The 19,104-nt window shown below is 35.5% G+C and overlaps 2 protein-coding genes across 3 annotated transcripts in view; one reads left to right on the top strand and one right to left on the bottom strand.

Moving 5' to 3' along the window:
- Window positions 1-19,104, bottom strand: part of cfap418 (cilia and flagella associated protein 418) — a 119,209-nt gene that overhangs the window by 11,233 nt on the left and 88,872 nt on the right. Inside the window, exon 8 of one of the 2 annotated variants that reach the window (XR_015510169.1) lies at window positions 4,025-4,533. The exons of the other annotated variant lie outside the window; for it this stretch is intronic. The gene's annotated coding sequence lies outside the window, so the exon portion shown is untranslated. Of the gene's footprint in view, window positions 1-4,024; window positions 4,534-19,104 lie in introns of those variants that run through there. 2 annotated transcript variants of the gene reach the window in all.
- plekhf2 (pleckstrin homology and FYVE domain containing 2) overlaps window positions 1-19,104 on the top strand; it is a 28,074-nt gene that overhangs the window by 5,448 nt on the left and 3,522 nt on the right.

The following is a 19,104-nucleotide window of genomic DNA, read 5'->3' as shown; positions in this document are numbered from 1 at the left end:
GAAATGCAGTTTGTGTTAGAAATTGGACATTTAGTTAACCTTAACAGTTTTTTGGGGGGTCTAAATGGACATTTTATATCTACCAGTCATTAATGTGATCTACCAGGTGTGATGCAATACATCACCTGTTTTGATATGTTATGCTTGTACTGGTTGAAATGTTTGCTTTGAATAGCTGAATGTTGTCCACCAAAAATGTTGTCCCTCTCATTGTATGTTGCGTCATGCAGCATTTTCACTTTCAATGTGGACAAGTAGGAAAGATCAGAAGTGAATTGTGTTAGTTCATGGAATCATTTTCATCATGTAACCTTAATATGGTTAATATGCTGACTGTCTTATCATTGAGTATTTATTATGCAAGACTAGGTATTTGATTTTTTTTGCTTTCAATATAGGGTTAGTTGAAAATCACTAGAGAATGTAAAAACAACTAGATGTAAAAAAAACAAAAAAACAGCATTTTATTACATTTCGAGAGGTCTATTTCTATGGGTGCTTTCTCACCTAGACATTTGTTTTGGAACCAGTCTTGTTTGCCCAGTTAGCGCGGTTCGTTTAACATATGTGAATCCAGCAAATGCACTCAAATCAAATCAATCGTTTCGAGATCGTCTAAATGAGGTGGTCTCGGCTGGATTAAAATGAACTATGGATTGTATCAATTGTAGTGAGAAAGCAATACGATCCAATGAACTAACGAACCAGGGTATATAGAACTGGGCGATTTGGCCTAAAATCAAAATCTTGATTAATTTAACATTTTAATTTGATTACAATTAATGAATGATTATGAATTATTTTTTATATTTATTTAAATGTTTTAGGAAATATTTTTAATATAACTTGTGTTATTATTTATGAAACTAATATTTTAATGTAAATAATAAATTTATTTTAATAGTCCTCAATGTAGGCAGTCTCATCTGTTGCTGATTAGACCAATCACTGGTGTCATCTGCAAATTTGATGATGGTGTTGGATCTGTTCACAGGCCTACAGTCGATGGTAAAAAGGGAGTAGAGGAAGAGGCTCAGCACACAGCCCTGTGGTACACCAGTGTTAAGTTTTACAGTGGTGGAGCAGATGTGGCCTGATCTAACATTCCGAGTTCTGTTAGTCATAATAAAGTCCATAACGCAGTTGCGCAGAGACGTGTCGATATCTAGGTCTCTAAGTTTGGTAATTAACTTAGAGGGTATGACAGTGTTGAATGCTGAGCTGAATTCAACAAACAGTATTCGTGCATGTTTTTATTGTCCAGGTGTGCGAGTACAGAGTGCAGTGCTATGGAGACTGCATCTTCTGTGCTCCTGTTGCCACGGTAGGCAAACTGATGTGGGTTCAGTGTGGATATCAACTTGAATATAAGTAGGGCCAGATGAAATCTGCGGAAGTTTTTTTCTATTTCTGCGTAGAATTGTCTTAAAAATCGGCGTATTTATGCGGAATTGTTTTGGTAATATCATAACTAAAACCTTGATATAAAAAGTGAAATAAAAAGTAATACCTTTTAACTTTTTATTTAATTTTTATAATGCAAATCCGATTAGATACACTTATTTGGTAAACAAAGCAAGTCTCTCATATAATATATGAACTAAAGGACAGAAAATATTACTCACAAACTGTTTTGTAAATAAATCATGAATATTTTCAATTTAGTCAATAGTATTACTGTAATTAACTAAAAAACTGAATAAATGTACATTTACACAAATAAATAAACAGAATCAATGATGGACTAGAAATCTGCGGAATTCTGTGCGTGCAGATTCCGTGTGGGCCCAAATATAAGTTAGTTGTCTTTACCTCTTTTCTGTCCTTTTCTGCCAAAAACGTGCTCTCACATAGGGCTGCACGATATTGAAAAAAATCGTTTTTTTTTTTTTTTTTTGCTGTGTTAAATATGTTGCGATTTGAATTTAATAATCACCAGGGGCCTCATGTATGAACGATGCGTACGCACAAAAACTTTGCGTACGCCAGATTTCACGCTCAGAATCGCTCACGTTTGGATTTACTAACGATGAACTGAACGTGGGAATATGCGCACCTCCACGCCAGCTTTCTGGCTGGCGTACGCACATTTTTTGTGCGTGTCTGTTTTATTTCCATTGGCGACTCCTAGAGGCAGTTGTGTTAAATTGCTCTCTACAAAGTGTCTTTGAGCCTTGCAATGGCAGCTGTATGAGACAGGTTCATCTAGCAGGTATGTAAGGTTTCCATACCATACAGTAGACCAGCCAAACATTAAAGCGCAGTTTGCAGCGGTCGCCTGTTTTCCCAATGTAATCTGAGCTATCTACCGCACGCACATTGCTATAAAGACACTATCTGAAGATGAATTTGCATGTGTGAATCAGAAACATTTACATTCAATAAATGTGCAAATAAAATACGATGCACAAACTTATTATTGATTCCTACTTGTCTTTCTCGTGATAAATAGTTGGCAAAATCTGATATGTAGCGGGGAAAAAAGAAGAAAGAGTTCATCAGACGCTGGATTCGAACCGAGTTCATGCTCGAATGTGTCAGCGCCACTGAGACTGATATGGGAACTGCAGCATTTTTCACCTATAAATCACACCATTTTTTTTTATTCACTCAGTGCGATGTTCAGACCCAACTGTCTTAACCACATCAGCTAAACTCTCCCCACTCTATTTTTTTTTTTTTGTTAATTCCGGAGAACAAACTTGCAAATAACACCGCTTTCCTCCGGTCTACCTCCGAAAGCAGCACCTCCAATTCACATTCTGTTCAAAGTTTTTCTTTTTGCTTGCTTTAGCCATTGCTTTTTCGTTGGGTTTTGCCAAAATAGAGTCATTAGCCTATTCATACAGGGGAGGAGGCAGGGAGGGGTTTTGTGCTCGTGCATGTTGCGCTCAGTTTCGCGTTCATTCAGATGTACAAAAGAATATGCGTGAGATTTGGCGTACGCAGTGTTTCATACATCTGAATTTTTTTCTGCGTACGCACATTTACAGCTTTGTGCGTACGCAATGTTTTAGTAAGATTTCCACGCAAGTCTTCGTACATGAGGGCCCAAATGATTTGAACAGCTCCACTTTGGAAGATTTCGTTCTTATAGATAAAATAAAATAAAAATGTGTATGAACCATGTAAATGTAATGCTTGCTAATATTAAAAACCCTGAGTTCCTTTAATAATAAAAAAAGATGTAGCAATTTTTTATTTAATTCACGAAAGGAGAAAAATCCCCCCAGTCCTAGCTGTTAGAATGCTCTAGGCGTGCTTGAATAAACACGGAAACTAAGCTCGTCATTAATTAATCGGTGTAGTCTGAGCCCTCAGTTGTGTTCTCATATGAGAGCCGTTGGTCTTTAATCTTCTTATACTGCCTCCTCCATCTCTTTCCCACCCTAAATCACCTTTCTGACACATATTGAGGAGGCTTTGGGCCCCTGTCATATTAGGCTTCTTAAATCTTTGAGCTCATATGTGTCATTTTATCAACAACACACCATTGTGATTTTCCACAAAGGTGTGAATATTGACTCACGCCATTCATAATCACATAAATCTGTGTCAGACAAAGCTTTTAAGACCTAATAGAGAGCATTTGTGTAATTTTCCTCTTGATTGGCAGGTTAGACAGCTCCTGCTTTCCTTCGACAGATGGACTATCGGGTTGCTTGGCTTCTTGAGGGCCAGGTGCTCGCTGTTAGACCTGCCATGTGTTCGCATTCTGCAGAGAAAGACAGTCTGGTCTGCACCTGCTGCTCTTCTCCCACCTGCAGCTGTCTCTGATCTCCTATACTAGAGACTTAAACAGCCAACCTGCGCTTTTTCACATAGCAGCTGATGTACTGCAAAGCAACTGTAGAATGGAGGAACAATACATTAGGCCTGTCACTTGGGATGACTATTGTTATGGTTTTAATGGTATTACTACTTTTATTAATACCACTTATCGGTTCGGTACTTTTAACGATTCCCTTATTTGTACTTTTTGTAGTGTTTTTTTTTTATTTTTATAAAAAAACAAACAAATTTAACAGAATAACAACACTTTATTTTATGAATATATTTTTTATTATAAAATAAAACAAAACCAATAATTGTAAAACAAATAAATACAGGGTACCCCCGGGATCCTCCAATTGAAATTCAAGGCTTTTAAAGACCCTTTTAATACCATTTCAAATGAAATTCAATGCAAACTTCGTACCCATTCTGACAGAAGTTGAGAGAAAAAAAGACACAGACACACACACACCTGTAACAAGCTGTCTGTATAAACACACACACACACACAGAGACACAAAGCACTGAGCAAGCGACAAAAAGCATTACGCTCTCTCTCATTCACACACATAAACACACACACGCGTGCTTGCTCGCTTGGGAGTGATTTACCGACTGCTCCCATGCTTTATTCGGAAATGTATTCCCGTGCGGCAATAAATCTGGTTGGCTCCCGCGGTATAGCCGTGAGAATGTAGACCTCTATCCAGAAGTATCACTGTAACAGCCGAGAGGAGAGGAAAAGTCACACCAGCAGGTCTAATGGGCCACAATGAGGGAGAGAGAGAGAGAAATTGAGTTTACTTTTATTCTCTCAATCGCAGTCAATTAGGAGCTTCTGCTGTAAGTGTCAGTGAAAGACTGTCCAGAAAACACATGCAGTGAAATTGAGCACGGTTTCTGCATTTTTAAGTAGTTATAGCATTGCAAATACTCGCGCTCGTCTCTCTCGTAGCTCATAGCTACTAAAATACTCTAAAACTGTAGCCTAAGCTACTGGTAGGCTCGGAAACCTGTTAACATCCATCCACATGGTTAATCAGCGATACCAACAGAGAAGACTCCAGATCCAGATCTGTTTTTACATTACTGTGACTGTTGGGTTTAGGATTGGGGTTGCGGTAGACGTTAATAAAACACAATTAATGAGAAATTAAAAAAATTATATATATAATTCTCTTGGTTAATCAGCTATATTAACACAGAAGACTCCAGATCTGTTTTTTACATTACTGTGACAGTTAGGGTAGGGGTAGACGTTAATAAAATACAATTATTGGTAAATTTAATAATAAAAAAATAAATAAATAATTATTGTAAACTTCCGGCCACAACTGTATGTGATCTATAGCTGAATAACCATGTGGATGGATGATAACAGCCTTCTGAGCCTACCTGTAGGTGAAGAAGGCCCCTACTGGCCCATATTTATCAGCTGATAACCACTGATAACGCCCATTCATTCAAGTGATAACATTTGAATTGGCTCGTTAATTCCACCTACTCCTATGAAGCACAACAAAGAATGTAATTGAATCATTCTCCCTGCACACTTAAAATATTTGTTGATGTGCATGTGTTGCTATTGACTTTAAATATATTTTCTTTAAAAGCACCCTTCTTTTTTTTTTAACTTTATTTTTAAATTCATTGTCATTCACAATGCTTCATGGGATTGTAGTTCTTTAAATTGTTAAATGCAGTAAGTACACAGTTATGCACTTTTCATATACTTTAATGTTGTAATTCATCTAGTAGTTTTTGTCCATAGTTAAAAGATCTTTAATCAAATTTTTATAAGAAAAACTTAAACAACACTAAAAAAATTAGGTAGACGGCCACTAATGGATTTTTTTCTTTATCAAACAAACAGTGTTGTGTAAACATGAAAAAAACTTTGTAGAATATATATATAAGTACTTACAAAATTGTTAATGCGATGACTAATCTACTGTGAAGGGTTAGATTAAATATGAAATGCCATAAATGTTTTCCACTATGATTGCTAATTTAATTTATTCGTAAATATTTTAATTTTTTTTTTGTGGACAATGAAAGCGATTTTGTAGGGTTTGTGGACCGGCAGGGGAATGGATGGCTAATGCTACACCATTTATTCCAGAGTGAGTCTAATTATGGAGACAGGCAGTCATCCGTCAGCCTTTGTCATGAAGGCTGGCAGAATTAGGATGACATCTCTCTACATGGTCAGCGTGTGCAGTGTTTTCCTTCCAGGCCTCTCTTCCAGATCACATTCACTTAGTCATTGCCAGCAGGCCATCTAAGCAAATTCAGTCAGGGACTTAATAGCCAGACTCATACGCTTCAGCAACGGAAATTAGCGTTTGAGCAATATAGTTAAGCAAATGAGAAATGTAGCAGTTTCTCCGAGGGGCTACAGTGGTAATATGAACTTTCGGGCATAGATATATGCACTAGATATCGCATAGGGACCCTGAGCATGCGTCAATAGCGCCGCCACATTGGTACAGTGCTCCCAGGACAAATGTCATTCAACCGCACTAGTCAAGACAGTGTTATTACGTAAAGATGCGGGACTACGCTGTCTACGGGTGTAGAAACGAGCAAACAAAGAAAACAAAGCACGAAGGCAGAACATTTCATAGGTAATATTATGTTTTTTTTCTGTTTTTTTCTGTTCTGAACTTTTGTGCTAATCAGGTAACGTTATTGATGATAACAGTCACTTACTGCATTCACCATACGGCAAAGCAGCTCCAACTCGCACTAATGCTAGTTTTGTTGAATAAAATCAGCAAACAATGCAAAAGAAATATGAAAACGAGATGCTGCGCTGCCAGAAACTTTTATTATTGTATTATTGTATTATTGTCGGCGTGTGTGTTTCAGGACACGGATTAGATTAAATTTAACAGGGAGGGTGAATAGTACATTTCTGTACACACAAACACAAGCTTTTTGTCAGTAATGCCCGTGCGGTCACTGATCCATCAATGTAGAAAAGTGATGTAAAATTATAATTTTCGTAATTAGAAAAATAAAATTACATACTAACATCCAGGAAAACTCCCGATCATAGATAAATGTGTATATGTGTATATTTATGGCTTTGCATGGCCACAGTCCTCCACTTTACCTTGGTCCCGCATTCATTTCAAAGGAGCGCTACCCTGTAGCAAGATGGCGGCGCTATTGACGCATTCCGTCCAATAGACAACAATAGGCCAGGCGACATCTAGTGTATATATCTATGACTTTCGGGTAGGTTTGTTTGTATTGATTTCTGCAAATAGAATGTCACAATTTTCTAGCAATAAATAGAAATGTAAGCATCTTATAGGTGCCATATGAGATATTTTCAAAACTCCCTCAAAACTGTCCCACAATGCAAATTGCGATCTAAAACCACGCCTCTTAAACGATTGACCATGACATCAATACATCATGTCACATTTAGGCTTAGATATTATTTGAGGTTATTTTAATACTGGTGCAAAAACTGAAACTTTTAGGCCAAAAATTATGGTGGAAAAATCTTTTATTTGACAAAAATATATATAATATAATAATTATATAATATAATAAAAATATAATAATTTTAATTAATTTAATTTGTTTAAAGTATACATCAATTCATATTTAATATATTTGAATTGAATTGCATTAATGTATTTATTTTGATCATTTGTTTGTTAGTATAAATTCAAGATTTGCGTTATGCAATTAACATTAAATTATCTTATTACTAACATGTGGAAAGGCTGTCATCAAAATCAGCGAACACCTTTTTCTAGGGTTGGTGCTTATGATTACGTTTACATGGATATCAGTAATCGAATAATTGCCTTAATCTGAATAACACAATAATATGATTAAGGTGTTTACATGAGTTTCTTTTTGAATGTTTCTGTCATCATTCCGTTTTACATGTTATAGCACATAGATTGATTAACATCATTGCGTCATCACACTATCCACATATCCTCAGAAGTTTTATGTCATTTTGGATGAGAATATGAAGTAAAACAGCGGTTGTTTTAATGGAATTTGATACTACACGCCGGAAGGAAAGAAGTAACTTCTGCATTTCGTGACACGGGTATCTGTGGTCCTTTATATGGTTATCAAAAATTGTTTATGACTCTTGATGCGATTATTGTCTTAATTATATTAAAATTGGAGCATTGGTTTTCTATGTAAACATACTGACTGAAAGATGTCCCAAGCTGTCAAACGGCTTGAGTTACTTACACGCGTTGCATGTTCCTTAAGCAACAAGAATAAATCCCTAACATCGCCTTTGATGTACCGCTTGATGCTTCTTATGTCCTTGTCGCAGCACCAGTAGCACAGAAATTTAGGAGCTGATTCATTCCAGTGCATACTGTTAACATAGGTTTCGGTGTCATATTGGCACCGGTTTTCGGTACCCAACCCTAGTAACATTCTCCATAGAGAGAACTTGATAGTACAGTTAGTAATTATAATACCAAACTTACAAAATGGTAGGTTGTTGATGTTTGATAATTCTCGGTAGTGCTGTACGATATTGAAAAAATCTAACATTTCCATTTTTTTTATTCTGCGGTATACATTTATGATGTGAATACAATTTCACCAGATGAGTTGAATAATTATTTGCAAAAAAAATTGTCATTTTTGATTGAATGGGATGGTTTTGTAGGGGAGTGCATAAAATTTAATTAATATTCTGCAAGCATAGATACATTTAATAAAGAAAAATATTTATTTAATAAAGTGCTTTATCTTTTATCTGAGGAGTTGAAATGTATTCAGGTATACAGTAATTGAATAATCAAATGTAAAGTAATGCTGCATAGTCTTCGTTTTATAAATTCGATGAAATTGATCGCTGTTTATTTGTTAAAGGTACAAGGTACAGTTTCTTATGCCTGAATGCTTTTAAAACCCTCACACAGTCACAGGCCTCAAAAACACTTGCGAAATGATCAATTATAATCCAGACTCAACATTGCATATACTCACAATGTGACTATTGTGTATGATTACTTTGCGATATCGATGCTGAAACGATATATTGTGCAGCCCTAATCCTCGGCCTAAACTGTGACCATGAATGTGCCAATGATGCAACACTGTGCAAACAGAGTGCGCAGGGGAAAATATGTACAAATTTTCATGTTTGGACCGAACATTTCAACTAACTTTTTTTTGGCTCTACAGAATATTCAAATATGCATTTGGACCACTTCATTTAAGTATTGCTATAAGGATGTGAAGGATGATTGCAGTTTTCAAGGTATGCTGCAGTTTAAAAAAGTCAAGGTTTTAAAACCGCCAACATTTTCTGTACTACCGTTCCTAAGTTATGTGTAATATTTTTTTATTTTTTTAAATTTACTTTTATTTATTTTTTTATTTTTTTAGGCCAACAGTATCTCCAGCAGAAAATATATCCTTATATCCTTATAAAATATATCCTTATATCCTTAGTTTTTGAAACTAATGAAGACAATAGAAGTCAGTGATTAATTTTCATTATTTAGCCTGACATAGCCTGCCTATCATAAATCTTTCAAAAAATAGGGTATATTGTTTTCAAAAGGGAAAAATGTTTTGTTTTTTTATCCAGACATTTAAAAAGAATATATTTTAGAGCAGTAATCACAATACCATGAAACCGTGATATTTTTATCCAAGATTATCATACCGTCAGAATCTTATACCGGCCCTTGCCTTGAAGATGCTTTCAAACAGTTTCACAAAAAACATTTCTGAAGACAATCACCTATTACACCTTTAATAATAGTTGTTATTGGCCAAGAGCTGCCCACACAAACAGGAAGAGACAATGTTGAGTGTTATTTGTCATCAGCTTGAACGTTATTTTTTCTTTTTCTAACCTTTTAGAGTTTTAGTTACCATGAAAATCAAGCGTGCGTACATAGTGCCTGAAATGTCTGGTGTTTTGTCCAATGATTACCATATAAACGTGTCAAGTATGCATATCTGGTGACATGCTTCTGAGGCTGATTTAGGTTAAATGAGATCTGATTTGTCTTTGTATTGTTATAAATAATAAATTAGCTTGACAGATAACTGTTATTTGCAAAATAGAGGCTCTTGTGTGCAAATGCCTGAAAGAAATGAGCTTGAGTTGGTTAATGTGTCATTGCTAAGAGTTGCTAAGTGCTCATCATTGACCTTTATGTCACTCAGCAACACAAGAGCAAACCTTTTACAAGGCAGCTATTTAGCGGCTTTGTGCTTCTTGGGTTTAGACTCAAGGCTGAATTAGGGAAGCCTCTGAAAAGAGTGGGTGTTTGGAGCACAACATGACACATTTTGTCATGCGTTTCTTTGCTCTGTGAAGCACAAAGGACATTAATAGTCTATACCATGAAAGTTCATATAGGTTTAGTGTGGCTTGACAACACCATCTCATGGCAATTCGTAACTTTTTGATTTAGTGGCTAATTCATATGAATTCATACAGTCTCATTTGTACAGTTTAGTGTGATTTGCTTATTCCCCAATGATGGTAGGATTTAGGCATGGGGTTGGGTGCCACTCCTCCTTTTTTAAAACTACATTTTCATGCAAATTAACTCATACAAATTCATAGAAATTAGCCACTAAACTGACAAAACGTAAAATACTTAGGTTTCCTCATGAGATAAGGCTGGCTTTGTTGCTAATTTGAGTGGTACGTTTTAGGGCTGGGTGATCTGGTGATAATTGAACATTTGAACTCAATTATGATGAATGAACGATTGTTTTATTTTTTCATCCGCACAGTTAACTGACAGGTTTTTTAAAGTAAATATGTTCGCATATGAGAGATGTTTGAATGGTGCATTACTTGATTTAAATAAAATAACTGAAGGAAACATACACCATCTGCTATCTATGATTATTCATTGAACATCAGCGTTGAACAGCTGAAATTAAAACACACATTGCCTAAAACCAACAGTCACTTTTTTCTTTAAAAAAAAAGTGACAAATAACTTGCACTTTAGAAATAAAATAGATTATTTTCAACGTTTTCAAAAGTAGAAAATAAGCACTATTCCTTCTAAATAAAATAACTCTTGTATATTCTATAAATAATAGTTTAAACAGTGCATTTATTGAATTTTCTGTAAAATAAAAGTGCCATCTCAAGGCATATCTGGCGCAGCTTCTAATCATCGTCATTGTATGGTCAATGAGGTCTGCGACTGCTCAAAGGCTGCGCCAGACAATACCCGTGCAGAATAAGGGTGTCACGATCCTCCAAATTCTCGATTCGATTACATTTTCGATTCTAAAGGCACGATTCGATTCGATTTTCGATTATGAATAATTAATTAATTAATAACCAATTAATTATTTGTAGCCTACCGTTTAAACTACCTGACCTGCATGGTCTTTGTTTTACCCATAAACAAATCATACAGTACATAAACATACAGTAAATGAATAAAGGCAAGATACACACATAATTACCACCTGTCAATCACTTTTTTCTGCGGGACTCGTAAATAGGCAAATCTGTGTCGTTATAATGGCGTCAGTAAAAAAGACGCACAACCAACAGGAACCAGCCAACAGTATATGAGGTGTTCGCTAAAATGACTAAGTACAAGTGAGTGAAAGATTGAAGCAGTCCTCTGACTGCCTGAACCTGCTGTCTCGAGCTCATATAGCTGTGTGTGTCTGTGTGGTCATGTGATGTGCAATTTCAGAGGTAAGTTAGAGAGGAAGGAGGGCTGCTCAGAAATGACACACGCCACTGTGGATGTCAAATCGTTGTTGTTCTAAAATGCCATTTAAAAACAAAGACAGTGTAAACAGGGCCTGAGTGTGTACTTTTCGCGAGCGGATTTGCAACGGGGGCTGGCGGAGGATCGCAATGTCGGTGTTGTCTATTGGACGAAACGTACGTAATACGTACATAGCAGAGCTTGCAAAACTGTGTTTTTTGTCAACAACACGAACATTGTCAACATAACTCACTGGAAATCCAAAATGCTTACACACCGGCGACTTCATTGAAAGAGGAGAGGGTTTAAGCTCTGTCGACGGGTCTCCTGCTTCTGCAGTTTAACAAGCACTTCAACAAGCCTGTTTTTTTCCCGCTTGGCAAGCCAAGCTGACGTGACATGGGGGCGTGGCAGCATCGATGATTCTATTTTTTGATTCGATAATCTAAGTTGAGCATAAATTTCGATCGATTTCAATTAAAAATCGAAATCGTGACACCCCTAGTGCAGAAGTATAAATCAGCCTTATCAGAGCGGGGTCACGTGGCTCCACATGTGCTAGGGAAAGTAATTTTTAAAAATTGACCTGAAAAAATTGATTATAGGTTCTGAATGTCGATTTGGATTACTTTTCGATTAATCGCCCAGTCCTTGTATGTTTACTTTATAACAGGCAAGAGTGTGCAATATTTATCATTTATGACAATTTGTAATTGGTGTGTGAGCTGATATTGTCACTCTTTTTACCAAAAATGATTACCCCTATAATTAAGTTTAGCAATGCGAAAACTAGCAGCTGTATCGTCACGTTTTATAGTCTTTGCTCAGCAACATGGACACCTCTAAATGGTGCTCCCTCCAGCAATAAACAGGAAAGTCTTATTTTCTACTGACTGGTTTATTTTTCACATCAATTTTTCGGTTCTCAACATAGAAGGCAGATCGGAAGACATCAGACGTATGAACTAAAAATATACAACTATAAATTGGTATCAAATTAATCCAACACACCACATTAAGGTGATATTCATGAAGTTTTTTATTTTTTTTTATTTTCAAGTAGTGTTTCTCACAACCACAAGCCTTTGAGACCAGCTGTATTGTTAAATGCCAGTTTGACATCGCCTACGCAATATATTTGTATGTTCTTTTAAGTCAAACTACTCCCACACATTGCTTTTGCTATATGCCTGGACGTTTCTCTGAACCCACAGTGAGTAACATAGAGAAAAGGAATGCATGCAAGCTTTGAAATCATTGTTTAAATTATTTGCTTTGAAAATATTGTTTTACACTCAAATTTATACAATTAATGTCTTGTACCTAATTTAGACAGTTATTGTCTATTATTCTGTACTATATTTTTACCTTATTAGTATTGCACTGTTTTGTTAAATATCCTATAAATGTTAAATAAGAAATTATAATAAAGATTAAAGGTTAAAAATTATTTTGTTATTATAAAATTATTTCTACAATAACCATGTTATTTTACATTTCATTGTTCAATTTCTCTATTTCAATAATGTCAGACTCTCCAGAAAACCATAAAGAAAACCATTTTCAGTCGTTTTTATACATCTTTGCTTGTAACTTATATTTGCTGATGCTCTGCATGGAAAAATCTTGATCACCCTACTGAATCTAATTAATGAAATCTTTCCATATAGATCTATTCAAATCATCGGGTGAAATTATATTCATATTGCAATATATATTGCAGCAAAACAAATTATTGAAATGTCAGATCTCTTTAACATCATGCAGGCCTAATCACTAGCTTATAGTATCACAGTCTTCACTGGGAAACTTGATATGCTAGAGAACACAATATGTTTGACTCTTCCAAACTGTGTGGAGAGCCCTTACATTAGTTTTAATGTTTTAGATGTGAAATGAGGAAGTGAGTCAGGAAAGTGTGCTGCTGTGTAGGAGGTGGTTGGTGTCCTTTCACTGAGGTTCAGACATGCAGAGCTTCACAACTGCCCATCGAGTGTCTTCAAAATGCATGCTGAGCTCCACGAGTGTAACTGTTTTGATGGTTTTGTGCTGTGGGGGATGAAATGAGCAGTATAAAGGGTTAAAATTAGTTATCTGTCTGTCTGTCTGTCGATCGATCAATTATTAATTATCCATATAACTTACTTGTTGATTTTACACTGAAGCTGTCTCAGAAAAGTTTATCTTTTAAATTCACTCTCTTTTAAAAGCTATGATTGCCTGCTATAAATCATAACCGTTTCTATATACCTGTTGTTATGCACATTGTGGATTATTGTGGCTTAAATGAGACGATCTGGCAAAAAGTAAGTTTATTTAATCACAGAAGGTCAAAATGGAATGTAAAAGTGAATCTTGATTCAGTTGGGTTGCAAAACTTAATTGTAAGAAACTTTTTTAGATCTGACTGAAATTATGATTGCTGACTGCATTTATTTGGTATATTTAGTCCTAACATGGAAGGATAGTCACAACAGATGCGGTTCGCATTAAAGATTGGATCTTCCCATCACTACTGTGTATTCAACCTCAGAAGCAGCCTTGAACACATATTGTACGTAGGGCTGCTATCTTGTGGGCAGTTGTATTTGAATTTGAGGATGGGATGGTTGTGGAAGATGGTAGCGTTCATGTGTCCTCTGAATACATGTTTCAAATGTATGTTTTTGGTTCATTGTAAAACATCTGGAATGTTGTTTTGGTCATTCTAAAATTCCTCAGCCAAAGTCCATTACAGTGGTTCGGTATTATTATTATTATTATTATTATTATTATTATTATTATTATTATTAGTAGTAGTAGTAGTAGTAGTAGTAGTAGTAGTAGTAGTAGTACTACTACTACTACTACTACTACTACTACTACTACTGCTACTACCTCCAGAACTGTCTTAAGTTCCAGTGTTCCCAAAGACCGTCTAAAACCCCCAAACAAATCTTTCTTTAAATTTTGGAAAATCGATAGCCACTGATTTTCCTAGTATTTTATTTTTCTTCTATGGATGGGAGATTAATGGTTTTTACGTTCTTTCAAATATCTCAGTTTGCATTAAACTGTGTTACAAGGAAAGCAAAAGTTAAGATGAATCTGTTCCAGTTGCATCTTGTCTTGTGCAATTATTTGGGCACTCCACTATGAGCAAAGTATTTTTACGACAGACATGTCAAAAATAGACTAACCTTTTAAAGAGTGTCTTGAAAATCCTGTGTTCTGTTTCGGTGCTACTTCCTTTTAGCACTTGGTGAGATTTTGAACATTAAGGCCCTGACATACCAAGTCAGTATTGGGTATTCGTTAAGCAACAGTAATTTTAGTGTTTGCTTTTTGTTCTCTAAATGTTGGACCCGTCAGGGACTTTTTGCTTGTTAAATGCCAGCATGTTGAATCTGAGAACTCTTGCTGTCTGCTCAGTAGGATTTAACTATTTTGGAAAATATTTGAATTGCAATAGTTTGACTAAAATTACAGTGCAATATGCAGTTTGTTTAAAGGTCTTTATCTTTGGCATTATTCAACAAAGATCAAGACTATACGAGTATGTTGTGTAATAAATCTCTTCCTAAAATTGATATTTCACATTTGACCGCTAAGAAGTACCACGTTCCTAGTTTAATAATGTACAAAATGAAATGCCTCAAATCTGACCTACCTGTTTACATGATAGGCGCATCATTGTCTATCCAATTTATTTCCACAAATGAAAGAGGCCTGAATCTGATCTCTGAATATTCGAATGTATGCTTTTTTCGTGTGTTCATGGTCATAGAACAGATTTCATCTGTCACATATGAGCAAAAAATCGGAATTGGGTCGCATTTAACTGGCAGTGTAAACGGGGCCATAGATAATGACGCAGATCTCCCTTACTACAGTAAGAACTGATGTTAAATAGAACTAACAAGTTGACTTCTTTACATCAGCAATAACTTATTTCAACAAATATTTTTGTAAGAATAATGTGGGCTGAGCAGAGCACATGGGTGTTAAATGGAGCTGTTAGCGCTATATGACTTTATGAAATTATATGACATTTAGGAAATGTGTTACTTGATGCTTTTTCTGCAAACTGTACTCTTGTCTCAAGTAATCAGTGTAAGCGCTGCCTTTCTGGTGTAAAACAGCATTTTATAACAGGATGTCTGGCATATCTTAAAGTCTTAAACTAAATACTAAACTAAATTTTAGTCCTTTTAAAAGTCTTAAATTTATTGAAATATTGTCTTGCAGGTCTTAAATAATTTTAAATGGGTCTTTTTTTCTTTGGCTGTTTCTCAATATGCGTTCTTCAGCGGTCTTGCGTCCTCGTGTTCTCGAGCAACGTCATCATCAGCTGCCCAAGTTCAGTTCCAATACTCAAGACCGCAAGTACGGAGGACGCGTGAAACTTCCCGGATGTGATCTTGATATCGAGGACGCAACAATGCAGACTTGAGCACCGAACTCGCTCTGGAAGCCCCAGAAGTCGTTGCGACTGGAGGTGGGAAGCGCAGCATTTTATTTAGATTTATTATTAAAGTTCAGAGATATCACTTATTTACCTCAGGAGTTTCCCTAAATGAAACGGTGAAAATAAACATTAACATGAATATCTTAATAAAGGAATAAACACATTAAGGGTTGTTTGTTTGCTGAAATTCGTATTAAAATCAGTTTTATTTATATTGTGCAGAGCATATTTATAATGTTTTTATGCAAAGTATATTTTGAAGAGGGGGAAAACAATAAATAGTTGTATGACTGCTGTAATGTTTAAATAATTTCTATTTAAAACGCGTGAAGGTCATGTGACCATCAGGAAGAACGCAGCATCCCATTTCTCAAAGGACGCATTCTCTGCCCTCGCTGTCTCCTGAGTTCGTTCTTCCGAGGACACCTGGCAAGACCGATCTCCACAAGAACGCAAGTCCATTCTCTGCGTTCTAGGAATTGAGAAACAGCCTTTGTTTATGCAAAGCTATCCAGTCGATCCAGCACAAATCCAATCACTGACAATACATCTCAATAAAACCTTTAGCAAAACTCTATTTATAACTAATATTATAACTGTCTTTTGTGCAGACATTTAGTTTATCAAAGTTTGAATTTACATTGTTGAAAAAAAAATGAATTAAGTGTCTGCTTGTTTTGGCAAGCAGTTTAAAAGTAATTAAGCTATGTTGTTAAAAAATAACTAATTAGAAATATTTTTTTATGGTGGGACAAGTCTTTTTTTTTTTATTTCTGGGCCATTACAGAAAAGCCTTAGCGTTTAGCCATAAAAGTCTAAAGTTTCATTCTTGATGGTGGTATATTATAGGTCTTAAATTTTTTTTTCATTTGACTGAATTAAATGAGGTGAAACCTACAGAAACTCTGTATAATAATTAGGCATGGGACAAAATACAGTGTTTAAAAAATATTTACAGGATATACAAGAGTAATTTTATTTAGAAGAGATACGGCTTATTTGAAATAAGTTTATTTTTTTTTTTATAAGAAAAAAAGGGACTGTTGATTTTAGGCAATGTGTGTTCATTTAAGCTGTTCAACATTGATGTTCAATAAATATTTATAGATAGTGGATATTTCCTTTAATTATTTTAAAATCAAGTAATGCACCATTAATTCAAAAATCTCTTACTTTGTAATATGTGAGCATATTTACTCTACATAACCTGTCAGTGAGCTATAAGGGGGAAAAATTAAATAATTCAATAATCGTTCATGAATCGTAATAGAGTATAAACATTAAATTAATCTAGATTTTGATTTTAGGCCAAATCGCCCAGTCCTACTAATTGTCCAGCTTTCATTTTCTTTTTGAGTGAACACATGGAAAGTAAAGCTGCTGTTAAACAGCCAAACTGGTCCTCATCCAATGTACATTTTCTGAAACTTAAAATGCAGATTAATTGGCCTATCTTGGCTTTCTTGATGAAGAAGGTTAACTCTGTCGAGTTGATTTTTTGCACCAGATGGTGATGTGGGGAAGGTTGCATTAGATAAATATGTGGTTTATGTGTTAAGGTAGCTTTTTTTTTTCCCTCAACATCGAGGTCATAGTGTAGGATGTATAAAATGTCAGCGTGTTCCTTTCTGGTGAAGGGGCTCACTGTCTGTGCCCTACCATCACATTACTATATGATAGGCATAATAGACACAGAAATGGGGTTTACCTTATCTGTGGCATCATGGAAATACATCCATAATGTTTTCTGGTCTCCTAATCCCCAGTGTTTATCTGATCCTATGAAAACATAGTGTGACTTATGAGCTCACCAAACGTGACAAGGCATCTACACAGCTTAGATTGAAAACCCAGTCAACTTGACCCAGTTTAATCCTTTTCAGTTCATGAATGATGCCAAAGCAAAAATGAGAGAAGTAGCCTTTGTATTAGACTGAACTCAGTTGTGTGTTTCTCACAATTTGCTTTGTCATCTGAAGCAGCCCGATAAGATCTGATTACGTCATTTGTTTATGCCCAAAAGCCAACAGAAGGATCACAATATAGTATTAAATGCTATTTTTATTTTAGCACCTGCTCATTGAATGAATCAGGAGCATTATGAGTGTCATTTGCTTTCGCATTCTGTTTTTTTCTTGACCAGCACAGATGTGACTGTTAAAGCAGGCAGACAGGATGTAACGTGAGAGATCAGATCCTGTTGTCCAACCTTGACTAGCTCACGTTGCTCTGTTTCTCTCTAGCATTGTGAAACGATACTCTTAATGTGATCAGCGATGCAGTTTGAGGTGGTGTAGATCAGTTGGAGGATAACTCGGTTGAAGGATAAGAGCTACAGCCGACCGTTTTGATCTTGATCTTTTTTTCTGTGGTGAAGTGGAGGATGTAAAAGCATAGCATTATTCATCTTCACTGCTCTCAGCCAAACTATCTGCATTTTTGAAGGGCTGTAATAGAAAATCTAAAGTTGACAATGATGTGTTTTGTTCTGCTGGAACACATTTCCTCTATCGAACAGACTTGTCTGTCTTGTGATGATGTAACAGATCGCTCTTTATTTACAGCAATCCTGTTAGTCACAAATATTGTTGGGTAACCCTGTAACGATACTAAAGTTGCACCAGACAAATTTCACAATCGTTGATACCACATTAAAAAAAAAAAACATGTGCCGTTGGACACTTTCATGTAAGCCAAAGTCTTTTTGTTTTTTTCAATGAAAGCAGTTGTACTGGACACATTTACACTTATTTTAGATTACATTTTTGTTATCATTCTAACGTAGACTATAGCTGGATTTATACTTTCGCTTGGCACCGCATTGCCCACCTCACAAAATGGATGAGGCTATTATACTTCCCGCGTTCGCCGTTGTGATATTCTTTTATAAAGACAGGGGTCCCATCGTAAAGTCAGACGGATAAACAGAAGTCGAAAGTTTCTGGAACTACGTCATATCATTAATATCATTCAGGATTTTTAAAACTAATTGTTTTTATTATTTTTATAAAGCATTTTAATGATTATAAGGATTTATAAAAAAAATTTTAATCCAACTTTGATTCATCACTTGCTTTTGTTCATATCCCGGATAGTTTCACCTATTAAAGTTTACTAAAATATTAATGACAAGAAAACATGAGTTACTCTACAAATATATTCTTTATTATA

Source organism: Danio rerio, chromosome 16, assembly GCF_052040795.2.
Source record: "Danio rerio strain M-AB ecotype USA chromosome 16, GRCz13ab, whole genome shotgun sequence".
NCBI lineage: Eukaryota > Metazoa > Chordata > Actinopteri > Cypriniformes > Danionidae > Danio > Danio rerio.
The sequence above is the reverse complement of the archived record's forward strand: the minus strand, read 5'-3'. Positions and strand labels throughout refer to the sequence as shown.